The following is a 24245-nucleotide window of genomic DNA, read 5'->3' on the forward strand; positions in this document are numbered from 1 at the left end:
ATCCTTGACCTGGTTGGTCAGTGTATCCTTGAGCTGGTTGGCCAGCGGAATTTCTTGAGCTAGATGGCAAGTGGAATCCCTAATCAGGCTTGGAGTATGAGGAAAGCCCTAGTAAGGTCTTTTTCTATTACTGGAAGTGGAAACTAACAAAAAGGCAAGAACTAGTGAATTGTCTTGATTGCCTAAACTAAGATAGATAAGTATTTCAATTTATAGTTTCCACAACATATAATATACATGTAATGAAATTATTTGCAAATCTCTATAAATAGTTGTTTGTGAAAATTACATAAATAAACTAGTAGCTGATTTTTATTTTTGTATATCTATTTATCAAACTTCCATTATTCCAGTAATGAGTAATTTTATGACAAGTTATTCTCAAATATGAATAAAAAGTTGGGTATGAAATTCTGTGTTACTCTAATACTCAAAATTTCAACCATTGCACACTAGCAAATTACAGTACTGATTCTTATGGAAATGCAATAGAAAAGAAAAAGAACACGTGCAGGTAACAGGGGTGATTGTTGTCACTGTATAAATGAAATATTTAGATTCGAACATTAATAATGACCCTTTATATATCCTCCTAATGAGGAAAGAGAATAATAAAATTTTCTGAATGCGAGGGGGTTCAGAGTGAGTTATCACTAACTAGAGGAGACTGATATAGATTATATAACTTCACTTGAGAGTCCCTAGCATTTGACTGTAAGAGGGTCCGTATAATTATTATACATTGGTATTGAATAAAATTGGTAATTTGATTTAAAACTTACCATGTGCATGATGAAATCATGGGAGTTTGTCTGTCACCGAGGTTAGCCCTCAGGCCGAGCTGGTTCTAGCTGCCTCATCGATAGTCCCCATGTGCATGATGAAATCATGGGAGTTTGTCTGTCACCGAGGTTAGCCCTCAGGCCGAGCTGGTTCTAGCTGCCTCATCGATAGTCCCCTGGTTGAATTCAAACAATAGAAGCCATAGGAAATCTAACAAGTAATAGAGCTATTTGCATTTGTAAAGACCATTAGAAGAAATACCAAAGAAATAATTACTAGTGAGAATATACAGATAACTCGAAGTCACAATAAATGGTAATTGTGTAAATGCATTGTCGATGCATTTATTAAAAAAACATGGATGCATTTATAAACAAAATTCCAAACGACATCTCAGTAAGCTGTAGCTTTGCAAAACCATAGGATAGCTAGATGAGGAGGCCCTTGAACATTTATGCAATTTCCAGTAAATTAATTACTACATTCAATATTGAAGAAAAATAATCAAAATTGTACATAGATTACAACTGAGAATTTCTGCAAAGTAATTCTGTGTTTTCAGGAAAAAATTCTAAGGAAAAACCCTCGGCGAGGGAATTAGATGTTGCACTATGTACAAATCACACTGTGAATATATACATATTGAAATGTATATAAGTAACTCGCATAGGATACGATTAATTCCATCAATATCCATTACCATGAATAGTAAGAAGAGAATGCCCAAAATAAATTAAAGGGCAAATCCTTTCTAAATCAGTTAGTAGACCCACGGCGGAACCCTCAACAGGCATCACAAAGTTTATAAAGTAACCTAGCACTGTGAATCAAAAGGCGTATTGACGGTTCTAGTAGCTGTGAGGAAACCCTGGCTGCAAGAAGATGGGCAGGGGTGAAATGAGCCCACCTATAAATAACACATTCAAACCCTAGGTTAAAGAAATAACTAGAGGAGAAAAAAAGAATGGAACCGGAGTCGCCAGACTTAACTATGGAGGAATCATGAAGAACCCATCACCTAGGCGGGTTAAATGGATGGACATCGTGGAGAAAGGAAAATTGCATATTCAAATAAACAATGCAATTAGCAACTAGATAAGAATCATAGCAGTACACAAAATCAAATTGAGAAAACAGTTAATGGGCACTGAAAGGAAAAAGATAAACATGGTTGATAATTGTTGGACGTGAATTATGAATAATGAAAGTAGGCCCATTTCTGGAAATAAACTCGAGAGGTGTATGACGGTCAGCTGTAGTGGTGGACAGAATAGCTTACCTCTGGAACAATTTGCACCCTGAACCTTCCATGACACCCTAACTACATCAGAGTTGCAGAGCTGCGGTGGGAAGGTGCAAGAATGACGAGTAAAGAACTGACCGAGGGGGCAACCAGTTACCTCAACCACCTCGGAGTGATCTCTACCTTCCATGTACACCTTTCTAGATCGACGCTTTAGCTCTCAGTACACTAACCCAACAATGGATTCAGGAGGATTCACCATAACTCTCTGTCAACGTGACTTCGTACTAGGTTGCTATCAGCGTAGGAAAACTCATGTTAGATTAAAGGATTATACATATAGCCTTTTCATGTGAGAAATGTTTGTAAACAAGCCCAACGACTATCATATAATGACATAAGATCAAAACAATAATTAATTCTTGACGATAATTAATAGTAAGTTAATTGATAGTAATTCATAGAAAAACAATTATGAACAATAATTAATTTCTAACTAGACAATTAATAGTAGGTTAATTGATAGTAATTTATAGAAAACAAGTTATGTAAGTGTTATGGTGTATGCAAGTTACAAGTGGTATCAGAGCTAAAAGCTTTAACACTACTACCTATTTAAAGAAAAATAGTAATGAACCAAGTTCATTTGAGTTGTATTTCATAATAAAGAAAAGTTGGAAATATAATCAGTTCACTTGAGGATGAAACTATTCACCCTTACCGAACTCAATCTCGAACTCAATCTTGAGATATTGGTGTGAGGTGAGGCACCTTAGTCGAAATATACTATAATGCTGAGGGCATAAATTACCTATTCAAACTAATAATGAAAACCGAATTAAAATAAATATTTATGGGTAACTTTTAGTTACAAGTCATGAAATACTAATGAGAATTCTTACCTACAAAGTGACTTATTGGTCAATATATGTGACAATAAGTAATAACTGGGCAATAAGTAATAACTGGGTAAGTCACATTTGATTACTTTGGGTTCATGATATATTATCATGATAGAGAAAAGATGAATATATATAAACTAAATAAACAAATATTCCTACACTATGGACATGTTTGAAGAAATAAGGTGGGTCTTGCATGTATGACCCCCCTAGGAAATAAGAGATTACCTATAAGATGACTACTTGTTAATAGTTGAAATATTCCTTTTTGATACCTAGTTTATAAACCTTGTTGAACGAATGAGTGAAGAAAAATCATTGATAATAATTTAAATTTTGAATCTTATGTGTGAAAGGGCAAAAACTAGAGTAAAATTTAGTAGGTTGAAAGCCCTATTTGTTTTGAAAATTTATATATAAAAAACCAACCTTGTAATATATATATAACAAAATGTACAATATACTAGTGTACCCAAGGAATTCATTTGATTATATCTGAGGAGAACTCTTGTCCAAGTGAATGAGAATATGGGATGCCTATGATTATCAAATATATGTACAATATGACTCAATGATGGATGATTGGTAGAATGGCTGTAATCCTTTCAATTGATATGACAGATAAAATTGAGATGACAGATATTGACAAGGGTGCTATTAAAAGACAATAAAAAAATGATGTGTTAATACTACATCTTATATATTAATAAATGCAATGATATAAGTGATAAATGCAATGATACATAAGTGATGGAAATAAAACTCAAATGAAAAAGGAATCCATCAACGCTTGTACTAAAAATTCCCTTTCAAAAAACCACATAAAGGAGGGTTAACACAAACCATCACCATGGAAGACCATCATCGTAATGTGGTTTGAAAAATGGCTAGATAATAAATGAAAAAGGAATCAATCAACGCTTGTACTAAAAATTCCCTTTCAAAAAACCACAGAAAGGAGGGTTAACACAAACCATCACCATGGAAGACCATCATCGTAATGTGGTTTGAAAAATGGCTAGATAATATGCCTTATCAAAGACCAACGAAATGGAGTTAGGTGGTGACAAATATGATTGGACAAAAAGAACACTCTCCCGAATAATAAGTAAATTAATGATTTGGTTCACCATTATGTTTCAGTTTGTTGTTAAATTTTGATTCCTTTTATCGTATAAAAAGTCCAAGTATCCTTTAATGCAACCTCAATCCAATTCTTTGGATTATAATGATTTGGTTAAGGGTTGTGTTTTAATCTACTATTAAATTTTAATGGATTTCATTATATAAAAAAACTTAAGATGTTTTGAACTAAATAGTCGAAGTAGTTTACCCCAATTATAAGAAAAAAATTAAAAATACATATTTTATTGTTATTTCAATAATTAAAGTTTTTGTTTATCATAATTAACATTATGGTCGGTCAAATGAGGAATTGTTATTCCATATTTCTTTTTTAAATGGTAATTCATTTTCGTTTAATATGGGTTGGAATGATTAAATGCTAATAGTTTCAGAACCAAGTTTCATGCCTTGTAAGAAGTTTTTTTTTAATGTAGTTCTATACTTTATTTTATGTATATTTTTAATCTCATTAAAAATTATGGATTTAATATAATGTTTTTTTGTTCTTATTAATTATAAATTGAAATATTTAAAACAATATAGATACTTAAAAATATCTTAATTAATTTTGGATATACCAACTTATAATCACAACCCATATTTAACACAAGTCAATCAATTTTTCTAATCGCTCTTCTTTGTATGTTAGCACATATTTGAAGACATTCAATGATGGTTTTTGTAAAATAACTAAAAATATACAAAAATAAAACTTTGAGTTGTTATAAGGAAATATTAATAATTACTAAAAAACTTTGATATCAACCATTTTCTTCCTTGTCGTCCTGTTTTTATGTGTTCAATGAGTTCCATTTTTCTTTCTTTTGTGCAAGAAAATACTTGAAAATGAATTTAGTGCGAAATTAGTTTTTAATATGTGCAAATTCAATCATGATTACATACATTTGAACCACGTTTTTGTTGAAATAACTCCTCCTGTGATGCAATTATGTCCATTTCTTTTACCATCTCATTGTACATTTTTTTGGACATTCCTACTGGGATGTTTCACATATCAGCTCATTGATCCTTTGAGATTTTCATAATCTTCTTGAAAAAAATAATAAACTATTTTTTATTGACATATGAAAAATAAATATAACAAAACTCATATTAATAAATGAATGATTTGTATTAATATGTACATATAATTGTGCAAAATCATTTTAATTATGAATATTACCTTTTAAATGTTATTTTTTTTGTTGTTGTATACCTTTTCTGTTACAATTATGACATGTTCCGTTGACTATTTCTCTAGTAATACTTCATGTAGTTTAGACATAATTTAGTTTTTTGAATCATTGGATTGATTTTTATATTGTAAGTAGAATATACGTCTATACTTTCATTACACTGAATTCATAGTATTTTTATAAAAATCCTTCCACCCCTCCCTTTCATTAACTTCTAACACCACTCCAGATGAGCTAAGGAACAATTCATTGTCATTTATGTGTTCTATATATTTTTTCTTAAAATGACATTGATTTTTCCCTTCATTGTTCCTCCGTGTATAACATTAATCATATATGAATTAATAGACTATTTGAAACATGTTATCTAATATTATTAAGTACACTACTAATGAAAATTAAAAATAAACTCGTATTGAATACTATTTTTCATTCACCTCATTCATCCTTCTACAAATTTCTGATCATACTTTTACTATCTTCTCCACATAGATTAAAAATAGTTTTATCGACCTTCTTCATTTTTTGGCTTTGAAATACATATTAGTTATACTTACATATAGTTCAAACATATTTATTTTGGAAAGAAATTACAAAAAATTGCATTCCATGCTTTTTTCAATGTGTTATCATTGTGTTGATTAGTATTTTTGTTATTTTACACATTCTCAAATGTGTTATCATTGTGTCGATTAGTATTTTTGTTATTTGAAACATTCTCAGATATTTTTTATAAATAGAAAACTTGTACGATTTGATATAAAAGTCACTAAATATATTTTATACATAAATAAAAAAATTATGGAAAAAAGAGCTTTGGTAACAGTGCATTTATTTGAATAAATGCACTGATCCATTTAGGCCATTAAATGCACCGAGTGTTTAATTATTGAACATTGTGTGTGATTCTTTTAAAAAAAAAATTAAATTATAACGATATGATTTGTAATGATAAACACCATGCAATGACTTAATGGATCTATTTAGTAGAGGCGTGTCTGTGTGTTATAGTACACTTGAAGCACCGATGAACAAACTAGACAGGACTAACGAGTTTAAAATACGTTGGTGCATTATATGACATAGGGCACATTCATGGAAATTAGTCCACCATGAAACACAAGTCTTTTTAAAAAAAATAGGATAAGGGTGACAGTGTTTGGATCTAATTCAATAAACAAACCCCTTACTTTGACAGGACTAACATACGTTGGTGCATTTTATGACCTAGGGCACACTCATGGAAATTTGTCCACCACGAAACATATGTCTTTTTTTAAAAAATAGGACAAGGGTGACAGTGTTTGGATCTAATTCAATAAACAAACCCCCTACTTTACATGTCAAGTGCCATATGTATAACAAGGACAGAAACCCATTAAATCTAAAATGCCTAAAATTAAAAAACCTAATTGTCAAGTGATAAACGAGTTAAACCCTAACTTGACATTTTATAGTCACATATGCCACAGTTTAAGGTAAGTACTCATTTATTTTTGTTTTAATTTTAATTAAATTTAAATAAGAACATACATCTTATAAAATTTTACTAGTAACCTTCTAATACGAGAAGGAAGGATACAAATTCAAATGGTCTAGATTCATCGAATCTGAATATATGATAAGCGAATAGGGTCAAACTTGTCGACACAGCCACAACCTTGATCATTTTAAACAATGACTCTCCGATCAAATACCCTGCCCAGAGTTGTTCAGATGGACAAGATCTTAGTATCAAGATAAAACATACAATAAATATCGAGATAGATCTCGATATATTCCATTTAGACCGAACCATTTTAATGGTTATGGCTCGTTCGTTACAACTCGAATGACATGGGATCTACCGAAATTTTACTAGTAAAATCAATAGTAAAATTTTTATTACACACAGTTTTTAATTTGATTTAATCTAATTTTTTATTTAATTACTTTTTTAATTTTATATTTTTTTTCTAAATTTTGAGTAAATCTAATATAAATTGTAAAAATTATTAACATTAAAATTTTAATTTTTTGCTATGTAGAGTTATGTGTGAATCACCATATCTTTCAAATTCTGATATTTCTCCAATTCCAAAATATTTTGGTACTCCAAAGTACTCCTAGTATGTCCCATTTTCAAATGATTTATATTTTAATTAAACCCTAACAGATATTGTAAAAAAATTATTAGTAAAATTTTTACAATGTAAGGATTTAAGTGAATCACCATACCTTTCAGCTTCTAATCTTTTGAATAGTTTAGTTGCTCCAAAATAGTTTGTTGTTGCATAGTGTTCCTAGTAAGTCTCTCTTGCAAATCACTCCCTGGAATTTTGGGAAAAATAATCAAATAGTGAATAACTTTTTACTATTTAAATAGATTATCGCTCATATTTGAATTAAAAAAAAAAGAAATCACGTTTTTTTTGTTCACTTAATCCAAACATTGGTGTGTTTGACAATAAAGAGCACAAGTACATTTATAAGCAAAGCACACCGACATTGTGGAGGTGCCAAATTTTTTCAACACACCAACATGATACAATTCTTTTACATTTTTTTTTAAATACCGAAGGAGTGTGATTAACATTTTAATGCAATGGTGTGGTTTGTATCTAAATGCATCCGTGTTGTAATTGTTATAAGAGCACCTACATGGTAAAATTTTCTTTTACTTTGAAAATCTTGGAGACTGGTGTGTACCAGTGTTTTTTTTTTATTTAAACACGTCGGTGTTGTTTTGTATAAGAGCACCAATATGATAACATATTTTATATTTTTCGAAATTCCGGAAACTGGTGTTGGTATTATTTCAATGCACTAGTGTTGTTGTTCTTTAAACACATCGGTGCGATTTGTTTTGATGAGTGCCATAGTAAGGTTTTAAACCTATGTAAAATTTAATTTGCACATAAAATTTTATATTAATCTCAAATTATCTTTTAAGATGCATTAACATGGATTATCACAGTTCATAGTATACATTTTTCACTTAAAGTAACCTTATTCTTGAAAAACGGCTTGAAAACTATATTGCAATTCAAACTATGGTTATATGGTTATCGAAATTAATATTAGATATGCACACAAAATTTTATTTCTGTTTTTTTTGAAAGGAGGGACAAAATATCAATAATATCAAATGGCCAATTCTTCATGGAAAATTCTTCAAATTCCAACTCGTTTCATATTGTTGATAAAAGTCCTTCACGAGGTTCTCCATTTCCATATCTAGTAAGTTTAGATTTTATTTATATTTCGATTATGTACTTGCATTTTTTATAATCATTGCGAATTTGAATAATAATATCTCCAAATTTGTAGGATCCTAATTTAGAATTCTATTCAGATGTAAAAGATATTCCACCATGATGCAGGACTCACCGTGCAAAACCCAAAATCTCTCCATCCTCAGGCATATAAAAAGAAAATGCATCTTCAAATATTTGTCCAGACAAGACTCCTTCTGGCGATTTTCATCATACCTGAATTGCGGAAGCTTCTCAATTGAAAGTCATAAACTTAAGCATCTTCATTAGGGTACTCATTCTGTATCAATTTCTTACACGCAGAACAAATATACAGAGGGTCTGCAATTAACTGCTACCACGGCGCCCTTGGGTTAATAATCACACTGTGGACCATTATTTACCAATTCCAAAGTAAATACGCCCAGCTCCATTTTGGCTCATTCTTGTATGACTGCCAGCACATTTCCCTTCCTTGGACGGCCCTCATCTTTGATACGCTTCTACTATAGTACGCACAGAGACTTAACGACCTCTGCGTCCATCCCCTGCCGCCATTCATTCTCACAACTTCATTCGATTCAACCTCATCATCGAAGGTCCGTTCATTGTTTGCTCTGGTTCAAATTCTCTGGTTCTGCCTTAATTTGTAAAACCACTGAACTGTTCTCGATTCTCCAGTCGAACGATACCAATCTGCATCTACCAAAACACTCGAACATATATATCGGTGAGATGTAAACAACCAAACACTTACATAACAGTTTTACTAGAATTTGCCTCCAACATCAACACGACAGTCCGCTCAATCAAACCCTATCAATTCTGTCTCCAGTGATTGCTCTAACTCCACGCAGACCACTTCGAATTCAGTTTTGGAATCTGCATTCTTCCACATAATGACAGATTCTGTATCATCCAGACCATGGTTTGTTTTCACCACTGGCACAATCTCTGCGCCATACCCCATCACGCAGTCGGTTCCTCAGTTATAATTCAGTCTTCCACAGATTCTTTCAAAATCCCTCCGTTCATAATTCCACCGCGCTAACCTGGAAATCGACCTTCCAAGCCGATATACGAATACCAACTTGAATCGAACCTCGATTCAATCTTCCTCCAGAGTGATCAGTCCCTTTTCTTACATCCCCTTTAGCATGTGTAGATTGAATTCCATTCAATACATAATTTGATATTAATTAAGAACAATGCTTCCCTCATATGCTTTGCAGCGTAAATTAAACATTCTCTATATAGAACTTAACCAAGAGTATATATATGATTCACACAGAATTTCCAGAACAAATTCCTCATCAATTTAGCCAAATGTAATCAATTACAAAAACTCACTTGGTTCATGGCCAGATTTTCAGATCGATGGCCCTTTTCAAATGCCTAGAGGCTTACAAACTTCTTGCCTTCCAAAACATTACCTCCCTCTCCTCCCAAAAGGAAGTTATATCTCAGTCATACCTAACTACCCCTTTCCATACATGAAAGAATTAGTTACAACTCAATCTTTATCATCTTTTAACTAAACTAGACCACTATTAACTACCTACCCTTATTGAAATTAACACAAATTTAACAACTAAGCTTTCCTCAAGTCTTGCGTTTAGCCACAACATGTGACCATCCTGTCACATTGCTGGCCTGGTCTAGATGCTCCTGCATCAGACTCTCATGCTTGAAAACATTCATGATCTCCCGATCATGTGCTTTCAAAAAGGAACAAAAGGAAAAATAAAATTCCTCGTGGATCCCAGACTTTGTCCCGGAGTTGTCCATGTGCTCTGCTCCTCCGTTTAGGCTGCATGTCAGCTGCTTCCTGGTTCATCCTCCCTCTATAGTCACTATAGTTTAGTGTTGAAATAAGTTTTCCATCGTGTTCAATCTCATAATCTTCTTCTTTAACTTCATGAGTCTTGACCACCTGCGCAAGATTGTTTTCTTGCAGAAATCTTTTAGTCACGTCTTCTCCAAAATACAAACCAACCTCTCGTTTGCGGGGTCCACGCTCTGGATCGCTACAAAGTATTCCACACATCAAACCCTCTTCAGGGGGCTCGCGGAATCGAACAATTTCTTTGATACCCTCCAATATTATATCATCAACGCTAAAAGGACTTTTGCGGACAACAAAAATCTTGCCATTGAGGACATGAGCCAAAAGCATGCAGCAAAACACTTCAGCGAAAAGCTCAACCATGCTTTCACTATGTTTGGACTTGACTTCGCCCTTAAAACTATGAATCTGGTTCATACTCTTGCTTCCACGGTTTCCTCTTGCAAAATAGAGTCCAGTTGGACACATACACTTGAATAGCGCAAGCATATCTTCAACATGGATGTCATCACAAACAGTGAATCGCTTTTCGTTCGGAATGTTGATGTCAACCAACGATGGCATCGCCTCTAGCAAATCTTTTACTTGTAATAATATTGGGGACGCACACCTTCCGCGCATATTTTCCTGATTCCTGAAGTCATCCATTACTGTTATATTTTCTCCTTCTATTCCATGTCGTCGCTCCACCTTTATTGAATGAGAATTGAAGGAATCATCAACAGAGTGATTCTCAAGACCACTCGCTGAGATGGCCTCAATGAGTCTAACATTTTTTACTGTTGTTTCGGTCTCTTCAAACTTTTTGGCGGTGTCAGGATCTTTTGTACAAATTCTCTTACCCTGCTGAAAATATTTTTGTACTTCGCTGATCACTTTTTCTGATGTTGTCAGCCTTTTCCTTCTGGCTTGCCTCAACAACAGTTCTTTTATGTTCTAAATCTTCACTTCCAGTCGATCTACTTGATGGTCTTCTTCATTAATTCCTCCTTCTTGCTCTAGCTGGTTGTTGCTGTCCAGCTGCATCTTCCTTTGTCTCACACATCTACACTGTGTGTCTCCTTTCAACAGAGTTTCAACTTGCTGTGCTGGACTTTTTCCTTTCATCAACACTTCAGTGTGTTGATTTAAATCTTTCAAAGAGTTTTCAACTTTTTCCCCCGCATCATCTATTCCAATAAGTCTCCTTTGCCTTGGTTCACAGTTGTGAACTTCCTCCCTTGCTTCTGCTTCTTTTATTGCAAAATTTTTGCAGTCTTCATCAGGTACTCGTGCTTTTAGCCATTTCTCCAGCAACTCTAACTCCTTCTCCCATACATTAGCTTCTTGATGGGCGCTGCTTTATTTTCCTCCTTGATCCTGTCATTGACTTCTTGTCATTGTCAGCGCTTCTTCCTTTTCTTCTCTAGTTATGTGAACAACAAAATCTTTCATCATTTCATAAGAAAAAAACTTGATTGTAGATTCAGGAGTTACTTTCAGAACATTAATTCCATTCCCTCTGAAAAATCCTTTAAGACCACCTTCTCTAAAAATATTACTAATAGTTGGAATAACATGAGCTCCTGATCTCTGCACCTGCAATATCACCTTCAAACGGTCAAGAGGAGCTGTGGCGGTTCAAGACAAAGCACCAAAAACCCCTCCAGCAATAAGATAATTGGACGCTTGTGTGTGCCTGTCAATACCTTCAGGAATAACTGCTTGCTCCCCAATATCTATGGGGAAAACCCTTTCCCAATACCTGTATATGTTTTCTATGGTTGCCTCATGTGGATATAAAAGGAGAAAATCCCACCACTCTTCAAATGTTATGATTCCATTATTATCCTTATCTATGTGCTCCACGAAATGCGCAAGTTCTTCATCACTCATTTTAATACCTGCTCTAACGAGTGCTTCCCATAGCTCTTTAGGTAAAATGCAGCCACTGTGTTCCACATCTATCGCCTGAAAAATGCGGTAAATCTCGAGTTCCTTGTCATCCATATACCGTCGAAACTCCTGGTACTCGACACGGCCATCCTAATTAGAATCGCTAACTTGAAGCAAATCCTTGGGATACTTGTATTTGTCCGGTGTCCGCAATGCCTGTAGACCCCGCTCAATTTGCGAATTGTCAAGGTTCCCACTGTTCATTGCATCAAAGAAATTAAACAGACTCCGGATCCTCAATTCTCTCTCCTCTTTCGTCTCCCTCAGGCTGCTCTTGGAAAGTTGCACCTCCTCTGAACTTCCTTCGAGCGGAAACATCGTAGCCAAGGGCATATGCAACAAACGGTCATCAAGTTGTTGTGGAGCATCAATTATCTTATTTGCGTCTTTCCCACCAGTTTTATCTTTTGTCACCTGTTTCTTTGAATCTAGTCTTTGTGTCAACATTTCAGTACGCTGACGCAAGTTCTCTTCTGAACTTTTGAGACCCCCATACGATCTCACCACTTCCTCATCATCATCCAGAGATATTCCTTCCTCTGGCTTGCAGATAACTTCATCTGTTTCATCTGCTTCCCCTACTTCTTCAAACATTTTCCTTTGAACAAATTTGCCTGCAGCATCTACCATTATCTTTGTCTTGATCCTTTCTTCTTGAGCTCCTCTCTCTACTGCAACAGCTTCAAACGAACCGCTTCTTTCTTCTTCCAAGTATTTATCTCCTGAAAGATTCTTCCCCATACTTATGACAGCTTCACAAGATTGTGCATCCTCCTCACTAACTCCTGTCGTCACATCACAATTGTCAGCTACAAAAATACAAGGTTTTACATTATCCAGTCGTTCCGGATTTACCCAATAGTTCAAGAAGTCATCAATGATCTTTTCTTATGTTTCACCAATGGGAACCTCCGCTTTCAACTCAGCTGCTCTGAGTTTTTCATGTCTCAATTGTATACTCATCATCTGCTCGAGCTCCCTCAGCTCTTTTGTTAACTGCATCTTTATCTATTGATCTGCTTTCTGTTGTAGCCTCTTACACTTCACTCTTTTCCTCATGGTCCAACCATGTCTCTGGTCTTTCATATTCTCCTATAACAACTCCATCAATAACCCAAGTTGCACTGCTATCTCAGCTTTCTCTTTCTCATACTCTTCATCCGTCAACTGCTGTCTTATGCCACTTACCTTGGCATCCTCTTTCTCCCTCTTTCTACTGTGGCCTCTTTCTGAACCTCTGCTCTCTCCTCTATGAATTTCAATAGTCATCTTCCTCGCCATGAGTTTCTCACCCATGAGTTGCACCAAGCCTCTGCAACAACAAACTCTTCTGCTGCCACTTACCTCACCAATCCCTTCCTCCGGATCTGGTCTTTTGGTAATCACTGGTCCTCTACTGGAACCTTTCGAGCATTTCTCCACTGAAACTTCAGGCTTCACCCATTTGCAACATTATTCAAGCTCTGTTGAATCTTCAGGTTCTGCCACATTCACTTAGAATCCTTTGTTGGACTCCTCTATCACTGCTCTACAGCTGTGATCTTCTTCTTCCCGCTGAGACTTTCTTCAATCTGCTTGCAACCTGAACTCTGCAAACATCTTTCAAACTAGAGAAAATGTCATCTAACAACTCCCCTTCAATATCCTGTTGATCTTGCTTCACTTCGTCAACTGCACTTGCATATCTGTGCTGCAATCTTCATCAGTTCCAAAATCTGGCATTCATTCATCACATGCAATTAATTTAACTGAAAACTTAAATCTCCACTCAGAGCTATTCCGGCTCTGATACCACTTGATGCAGGACTCACCCTGCAAAACCCAGAATCTCTCCATTCTCAGGCATATAAAAAAAAAATGCATCTTCAAATATTTGTCCAGACAAGACTCCTAGCGATTTTCATCATACCTGAATTGCGGAAGCTTCTCAATTGAAAGTCATAAACTTAAGCATCTTCATTAGGGTACTCATTCTGTATCAATTTCTTACACGCAGAACAAATATACAGAGGGTCTGCAATTAACTGCTACCATGGCGCCCTTGGGTTAATAATCACACTGTGGACCATTATTTACCAATTCCAAAGTAAATACGCCCAGCTCCGTTTTGGCTCATTCTTGTATGACTTCCAACACATTTCCCTTCCTTGGACGGCCCTCATCTTTGATACGCTTCTACTATAGTACGCACAGAGACTTAACGACCTCTACGTCCATCCCCTGCCACCATTCATTCTCAAAACCTCATTCGATTGAACCTCATCATCGAAGGTCTGTTCATTGTTTGCTCTGGATCAAATTCTCTGGTTCTGCCTTAATTTGTAAAACCACTGAACTGTTCTTGATTCTCGAGTCGAACGATACCAATCTGAATCTACCAAAACACTCGAACATATATATCAGTGAGATGTAAACAACCAAACACTTCCATAACAGTTTTACTAGAATTTGCCTCCAACATCAGCATGACAGTCCGCTCAATGAAACCCTATCAATTCTGTCTCCAGTGATTTCTCTAACTCCACGCAGACCACCTCGAATTCAGTTTTGGAATCTGCACTCTTCCACATAACGACAGATTCTGTATCATCCAAACCATGGTTTGTTTTCACCACTGGCACAATCTCTGCGCCATACCCCGTCACGCAGTCAGTTCCTCAGTTATAATCCAGTCTTCCACAAATTATTTCAAAATCCCTCCGTTCATAATTCCACCGCGCTAACCTGGAAATCGACCTTCCAAGCCGATATATGAATACCAACTTGAATCGAACCTCGATTCAATCTTCCTCCAGAGTGATCCGTCCCTTTTCTTACATCCCCTTTAGCATGTGTAGATTGAATTCCATTCAATACATAATTTGATATTAATTAAGAACAATGCTTCCCTCATATGCTTTGCACAGTAAATTAAAAATTCTCTAAACAGAACTTAACCAACAATATATATATGATTCGCACAAAATTTCCAGAACAAATTCCTCATCAATTTAGCCAAATGTAATCAATTACAAAAACTCACTTGGTTCATGGCCAGATTTTCAGATCGATGGCCCTTTTCAAATGCCCAGAGGCTTACAAACTTCTTGCCGTCCAAAACCTTACCTCCCTCTCCTCCCAAAAGGAAGTTATATCTCAGTCATACCTAACTACCCCTTTCCATACATGAAAGAATTAGTTACAACTCAATCTTTATCATCTTTTAACTAAACTAGACCACTATTAACTACCTACCCTTATTGAAATTAACACAAATTTAACAACTAAGCTTTCCTCAAGTCTTGCATTTAGCCAGAACATGTGACCATCCTATCACATTGTTGGCATGGTCTAGATGCTCCTGCATCACACCATTTGAAAAAAGTCAGAAGAACTTATCGAGAGAAACATATCACAGGCAGTTGGTAGATGAAAATGGACAACCTCTTCACCCTCCAATTGGAACATGGCATCTTCCAACTGTAATAATGGATCATCGATTGTAATAATTGTTTGTCATAACATAATTGCATTACGCCAATTTCATTGGTGTTCTTACTAATATCATTGATATTGTACTAAAGACATTCAATATGTTTTGAAATTAGGATACTAGTGATGATGATCGACCCACCTGCCATCTTCTGATCCACCCCACTACCACGTCAACTCGAGGGAAGGTTGAATTAAGAGCATGACTCAGAGTGGAAGCATACAAATAATGGATGAATCAACCACCTATTCAATTCATACTACATCTAAATTCACTAATTAGGAATGGCTACAACAATAATATTTTTTCATCTCAAGTTGGGAAAAGACGCAATCAAATAGAGGTTGGTATGGATGATTACTTAGAGGGTACAACTATCACAGAGGCAATATTTTTAGTTACATTCCATAATGATGAGATACGGGTTGATGATCATATCATTGATACCTATTTGAAATCCTAAAATCTTCTTCCACCACCCGTGTCTTTGGACCTAGCAGCAAGTCAAAATCTACTTAGCTAGGGATAATGATGTTGTTGTACAACTTGAAAGAAAAGTTTGGCATGTCGAACACATGTTTCTCGCAAAATAGAGGTAATTCACTTGCATGATCAATCAAGTCCTATATATTTTGAGAAATATTGTCCCACAAATTTTAACATTAAAAATGGTTAATTTTATGAACGTTAAATATTTACATTGTAGAATTATATTCCCCACCAACTTCAAGTTATGCAAATATAAGGTTCTTCTTAGTCATAATGTCTTATCGTGTAGCTTCGAAGAGGAAAATCAGTTGTTGAAAATGTGGGGTGTTGAGTACTCATGAATGATTGTATTCTATAAAGAGGAGAATATCTAGACAAAGAGAGACGTCTGAAATGTGGGCATGAGAGGTATTGTAACTAGGAAAATTTCGGTAAATTGCATGGTCCCCCTCTTAAGATATTAAGGAACCTGACTATAATCCAAAGGACTCAAAGGTTCTTTTTTCACAAAGAATTATTTATGTTGTAGGCATTACATGCCTCACATAAAAGTCAGTCAAGAGTTATGTCAATCCCAACATATTCAATAGCCATGAAGCCTATAGAGGATACATGGCTTGAAAAATTCAAGGATGAAGTATGAAGTCTACGATTTGGCATAGCCATGGATGGTGTTAGCCCATATTCCCTCCAAAGCATCATCTATTTTGTGTGGCCTATAGTAGTGATCAATAATAATATCCTGCCATGGTTGTCCATGAAGAATTCACATCTTATGTTCGCTCTCATAGTCCCTAGCAAAAGACAAGTGAATAATATGTATGTCTACGTACATCCACTAATAAATGAATTGAAGGAACTATGGCAAGAGATAATTGTGTATGATGTATCAAGAACCAAAACAAGAGAGATTGGTTTTATGTTGTATGGCATATTTTCTTACATCATACATGATTATCCAAGCTTGGGAGTTCTCTCTAGTAAATTACATTTTATTAATTTGTTTATATGTGTAACAATATTGTTTCACATATTAATTTACTTCACTTCCATTGTTTTGATCTTCATGGTCACTAATCTTCTGGTCTTTATACAAAAATTTCGCAGGTCTTGTAACAAAAGTGTATCATGGAAGTAAATGATGTGGGACTTCTCTAAAATCTAGGTGGTCTAACCACCTATGAAAGCCAATGCATGACTGCTTGAGGGTATTTGTTCGAAAAGAACACACTTACAAAAGAGAAACATTCACTTTCAATGGTAAATAGAGAGAACCCAAAGGCATGCAATAATGACACGAACTTAATGGGTTATAGAATATAAGAGAGAGAAGGAAAATGATTTTGCATAAATTTTCTATTCAAATGGGCATCCTATGTTCAATGATCTGAATTCTTCTACACTTATGTTAAGAAATTTCCCATCAAGATGAAAAGTAAATTTGTCTTTTATGAGCTCCCATATTTGGAGCATCTTAATATTTCCCACTTACTAGATCCCATGCATCTATTTAAAAATGTTTCATCTTGTCTATGGAGGCAGATATCATCAAAACAAAATGAAACATTTTTTGTTAGGAGGGATCTTATTTCTTCAAAAACTAAAGAGAAACATTGGCCAAGATAAGAAACTAGAGAGGTTCATCTCTCTTGGTATTTCAAAGAAGGTGATGTCCCATGGGTTTGAAAGAAATATGATATTTATTTGGAAAAGGTAGTTATAATGACTGTGAGGGTGTCTCCTTTATATTGGTCTTCACTATGGGGCTGCTTTATTGTGGAATACCATTTGTCGGAGTTGAAATCACATGACCATTTGAACCTTCTAAGAGTATTATGGCTAAATATGATTTTTTTTTTTTTTTTTTTACATTTATGTAACAGGATATTTTATAATTACTTTATGTATAATGTAATTTTTAATATGCAATGACATTATCCTCTGCTTGTGTGTGGGTGTGTGAATTGTGAATTCCCCCAAGACCTGTGACATGACATAACCTAATTATCTACATTTGTACATTCGATCACATGAAAGGATATTCACATGGCTAGCATTAAATGGTGGCATTAAGAGATATCTAAGATTGTTTGTACGTTTGAGAAGGAATTGTTTACGAGTTTCATGGACTTGCATGTGCATCTTCTAATTCACCTAGTAGATGAAGTTGAATTAGTTGGGGTGGTTTCTGTAACACCACCCATTGTAATTAAAATAGTTAGTTGTTTGTTGATACTATTACTAGTGGTTTAACTAGGATTGAGACAAATTGACTATGGTTGCAAAATAATTTTTAGATTAATAAATAAATTTGTTGTTTCCATTGTTGGAAATCATAATCACTAATATCAAAGTAAATGATACTTTCCAGAATCTTAGAAGAATTAGATTCAAATTGAATTTCATGAATTAAAATATATGGATATATATTGCACCCCTGTCGGAGATAAAGACCGAGGATACAAGCACTGCAAGTGGAAAATAAGGCTTTTTCTTTTAGGAGAAATAACTGAAAAGCCTAGGCTAACGGGATACAAATTCCCAGAAGGAAAGACATTGCCAAGGATAAATCTATGAGAAAGATAGTGTTAAATAAACATTATCAAGGCTTAGTAGGGGTTACTAAGATCTAGCAAGGTTATCATAGATCGGGGGGAGTCAAATATCATTCAAGGTTGGGTCGACTGGCGTTACAAGCCATAGGTTTCAAGCCTTGGAGTAATGTATAATCTACTGTGAAATAAGAGGTTAATTGAAGTGCATGACATATCAGTTGAAATCGAACAAAGGTAGGTGTATACACTGGGCTAGGAGAAAATATCTAGAGGGGTTGCATGCTATCCATGCAGCTAACATGTAGTAGATTGCAATAGTAAAAATGCTAAGCAAGTTTGAAGACTGGGTTGATTCCTATTATAATTAAATTACCAGCCCATGCATACACTACAGAACCAAACATGTATCAACATACTTCAACTATAAAATATTTTCAATTGTGATCTATGTGTACAATACTCTTTCTGCCAAGGGAAATCATAATAGGTCCAGCTAGACATTACCAATCCAGAAGCTCAAAATTCATAGAATAGTAAAAAGTCAACATACTAAAATTAACTATATATATTACCAAAATTTGAAACTAGTCTTGTGTATATATATCTAGAACAATTGCATAACCACTTATTGGGTATTTTGGAGAAATCACCAACATAAAACTTGATTATAGAATTTCTCTCAATTCATAGCTTAACTCAAATTAATTAAATAACCTGAACAAGGTTTAATTTTAACAATCCATTCATAGTTGTAACTGAATGTTTAGCATAAAATCCCTAGAACCATTCAGAATATAAGAAAAACTTCTGGAAAGTCCTTAGAAAAATCCATTAAGAAAGCAGGATGCACCTAGGGACCGAGTATTTCATATGAGATAGCCAGTGGAATGAGTAGAATCTTGATCAGACCCATGTCAGATTAATGACTCAATCCTACAAACAACAAATGTAGATAATTAAACAACTTGCAGGCAAACTAACATGGGGGTTAACCCTGAACCCTATCCACTAATGAAAAAGGAAGGTCAATTTCCAGCAACTTACTGAATTCTAAAATTAGTATGCCAGAATGTGGAGACGGATTGAATCCCTTGTAAAAACAACAAGAAAAGATATTAATGGAGATGTGACTCATGAATCAATGTTATTTCTTGTGGAAATGAAAAAAAAAAACAAAAGGGCAATGTGTATTTACGATTTACCTTGATGTCAGAGTTTTAGAGACGTTTGCCTTCCAACTAAAGACTAGTCACTATGTTGATGTTGGTATGCAGTCTCTTGGTTCCGATGGCGAGAAATGACCCAGAATCTGGCAGGAATTTGTTAGGGTCCCACCCTAACCCCCTTATTTATTTCATGGGATCACGTCATAGTCAAGAGTCAATAAAGCCCATATTAATATTTGTAAGTGGTTAACCCGCAATTAATGACGGGACCACAGTTAGTTGCAAATGGGAGGTAGTATTAGATAGATGGTATTAATAAAACCCACGGTATTGGCCCGTGGCATTGCATGTATGAGTCATATATAAAGGATAGAGACTCCCTACGAGGAGTATCGTGTCTTGTTTTGTAATCGAGCTCTGCTCTATTGGAGGTTGCCCCCTTGAAGAGGCTTGTGAACATTTCTCTCTGAATAATAAAATCATTGCTATTCTGTGTTCTCGGTATATTTTCTTCGCATATTCTGTGTTCTGGGTATCTTTTCTTCGCATATTCTACGTTTGGGTATTACTTTGCAGGTTAAGAGCATAACAAGTGGTATCAGAGCACTTTCCAGGGCTCGGTGGGATCTCCAATTTTTAGCAATTTTTTTTTTGGCTAGAGACGTTTTCCGGCGTCTTTAAACCACGGGATTTGTCGTTAAGCGCATAAACTTGCGGATTTGGGGAGGCATGCACGCAGGAAATACAAGAGGTGGTCATGTCTGTTGGACTCCCTTGTAACCCCTGTGGGTACCCCTTCGAGTAGTAGCGCATCAGACAGAACCGCTCACGGACTGTCTTCCACGTACCCTCTGGGTATATAGGAAGCCCCCTAGCTCCCTTGAAACCTTGCCATAGATAAACCTTCGGCCTTCTTGTGGCTACAGTACACCGAGAACAGCACTCGGAGAGATTACTCGCCCGTACGATAGGGTAGTCAGGTTGTACGGCTAAGGGTATGGTCGACCCTCCTTAGTTAGAGCCCTGAAACATTGGGCCGAGTACTACTGTCACACCCTTATGTATATTGCGATCTGTAGCACCTGACACTCCTCAAGACCATAGTTCCATTTCTATCGGGGGATCAGACATCATCTATTCCAGATCAGCAAGTGCAACAACAACAGACATCAGTCCCGCAGCTCCATCAGATCAGCAGCAACAGTTGTTCCACCATTCATATCTCTCAGATCCACCAGATCGGAGTAGTTGTGAAGGATTCCTGTACCTGGATATACTTTTCGCAGGACTTTTGGCGGCATTGACATTTTGAGGATTTGGTGACTGCAGTATTGATCAGGAAGGAGTAAAACTCCGTTAGGAGTTTTCCAAAAAAAAAAAAAAAAAGTCTGAGATCTTCTGGGGCGCTAATTGGTGATCTAGCCCATCAGAATCAGGACGACGAGCTAAGCACAGTGGTACCATTCAATTTCTTAGTAAAAAATTTTAGGTGGTCCCAATTTTTCATTAGGTTGGTGTATGGTAGAAACTCGCGCTCAAGCGATGGCCAATGAAAGGATAGACAAAATTGAAGACCATGTGAACTCCCTCCAAACTGCGGTGAAGGATATCCAACTTGAGCTTAAAGGAATAAGTCTCCAGATACATGATGCACTCTCGAAGGGCAAGGAGCCAGCCCACAAGGCGGCATATAATGGCCATGAATACCATGAGGGTGAGTCTAGCCACTCTCCGCACGTCTGGCACACCCATCCACCACCCAGTCAGCGACCTCCAAGTTGGATATGCATAAATTTGACGGTTCTCACACATCCGCATGGCTAGCACAAATGGAGCAGTATTTCCAATTGAATCATATCATAGATGAGGGGACTAAGCTTATGGTGGGCACCATGTACTTGGACAATGAACGATGGCAATGGAAGGAATGGCATCAACGTTGCAATGGAAATTTTCAGAATTGGGCCCAATTTTCCAAAGCTCTTTGAAATCGCTTTGAATAGGAAGAGTCTTTTTTGGGGCGTCTCACTAAGCTCCGACAGATGGGTACAGTGGAGGAATATATTACTGCTTTTGAAGCCTTAGCCTTCCGCAGTAAGGGTCTCACAGATGAGTTCTACATGGAATTCTTTATCAGTGGTCTTAAAGAAGCCATCAAAGCTCAGGTTCTACTCCACCACCCTCCCACATGGACAAAGGCTTGCCAGGTAGCTCGTAAGGTGGAACGTGCATTAACAGCCCAATTTAGCCGCCCCAACTTCCCCGCTAAAGGTCGTCCCTCACAGGCTCCCAACACGACTCAGACACTTAAGATTCAAAAGGTGTCACCTGCGGAAATGGACGAAAGAAGGAAGCAAGGACTACGTTACTACTGTGATGAAAAATATTCCCCGGGTCATAAATGCAAAGAGCCCAAGTTTTCTCAAATAGATGCCACTGACTATAGCTCCGCCGAGGAAGATCCACCACTTGAGGAACCAGAGGCGATAGAAGAAGATAACCAAAAGGAGATTGTATCTGATGAACCAATTATTTCGCTAAATGCATTGGCAGGAATTTCTTCCCCTCAAACTCTCAAAATCAGGGATTTTCTTAAACATCACCCAGTAGTAGTCTTGATTAATAGTGGAAGTACCCATAATTTCATCCATCAAAAGATCGCTGAAGCAGCACATTGTTTTGTCCGGGCAGTTTCTAACTTCCAAGTCCAGATTGCAGATGGGGGCACAATGAAATGTGAAGGTCGTTGTGAAAATCTCAAACTTCAAATGGGGGATTATCAATTGAAAACCCACATGTTTGCAATACACATGGGGGGTTGCGACATTGTCCTAGGCACGGAATGGCTCCGCACTCTTGGGCCAATCACAATGGATTTCCAGGAGTTATATATGAGTTTTAAGCAGAACAACTCCACGCATACCCTCCGTGGACTATAAGCGGGAGCCCCCTCTATCATCAGCTCGCATAGGATGGAAAAATTGTTAAAAAAAGGACCATCATGGAGTGGTAGCTCAATTTAATGCCATCCAGGTCATCGACACCATGTCTCTGCCAATTCATCCTGAGATGCAACAGATTTTAAATAAACATCGGACAGTCTTTGACAAGCCTCATGAGCTTCCACCCTCGCGAGGGGAACATGATCATAGCATCACATTGGTTCCAGGGGCCCAACCCCCAAATGTGCGGCCATACAGATATCCGTTCACCCAAAAGAATGAAATAGAAAAAATCATCAAGGAATTGTTGGAAGCAGGTGTCATTCGTCCTAGCATTAGTCCTTATTCATCCCCAGTGGTCATGGTCCTCAAGAAAGATGGGGAGTGGTGGATGTGTCCTGACTTCAGGGCCCTCAATAAGTTGACAGTCAAAGATAAATTTCCCATCCCGGTGGTTGACGATTTGCTGGACGAACTCAATGGGGCTCAATTCTTCACTAAGTTGGATCTTCGCTCAGGCTACCACCAAATTCGCATGAAGGAAGTCGACATTCCCAAGACGGCTTTCAGAACTCATGAAGGCCATTATGAGTTTTTGGTCATGCCATTTGGTCTCTGTAATTCCCCCTCTACTTTTCAGAGCATTATGAATCACCTCCTCAAACCATATCTCAGAAAATTTGTCCTTGTCTTCTTCAATGACATCCCCATCTATAGTGGCACTTGGGCGGCACATCTTCAGCATGTAGATCTACTATTGCAACTGCTCCGCACACATAAATTATTTGTCAATATGTCTAAGTGTTCGTTTGGCATGGAAGAATTTGAGTATTTGGGCTACATTGTGGGGCGTGAAGGTGTCAAGGTGGACCCCAAAAAGATCCAGGCAATGCAAGAATGGCCTCAACCTAAGACCTTGAAAAGCTTGAGAGGATTTTTGGGTCTCACAGACTATTATCGTAAATTTTTCCGCAACTATGGCCGCATAGCGAAGCCCCTAACTCAACTCCTAAAGAAAAATTCCTTCTTTTGGAACGAGGAAGCACAACAGGCATTTACAACTCTCAAAACTGCCATGTGTTCCACTCCCGTCTTAGCACTACCTGACTTCACTAAATCCTTTGTCATTGAATGTGATGCTTAGGGTACAGGTATTGGAGCGGTCTTAATGCAGGAAGGGCGACCATTGGCTGTCACCAGCCAACAACTAAGTGGGAGGAATCTGGGCCAATCTACCTACGAGAAGGAAATGATGGCCATCTTACATGTAGTCGAGACCTGGCGACCTTACTTGTTGGGGCGACGTTTCCAAATCCGCACAGATCATCACAGTCTTAAATATTTTTTGGAGCAACGCC

The 24245-nt window shown here is 36.6% G+C and overlaps 2 pseudogenes; both read right to left on the reverse strand.

The window, feature by feature from the left end:
- Positions 1 to 10084: 10084 nt before the first annotated feature.
- Positions 10085 to 11354, reverse strand: LOC149195107 (serine/threonine-protein phosphatase 5 pseudogene; annotated as a pseudogene).
- Positions 11355 to 11690: 336 nt separating this feature from the next.
- On the reverse strand, positions 11691 to 19526 carry LOC149195108 (calcium-dependent mitochondrial ATP-magnesium/phosphate carrier protein 3 pseudogene; annotated as a pseudogene).
- Positions 19527 to 24245: the final 4719 nt, after the last annotated feature.

Source organism: Pinus tabuliformis, chromosome 2_2 (assembly GCF_031772625.1).
Source record: "Pinus tabuliformis cultivar Carrire ecotype Pingquan chromosome 2_2, CPIR1, whole genome shotgun sequence".
Classification (NCBI taxonomy): domain Eukaryota; kingdom Viridiplantae; phylum Streptophyta; class Pinopsida; order Pinales; family Pinaceae; genus Pinus; species Pinus tabuliformis.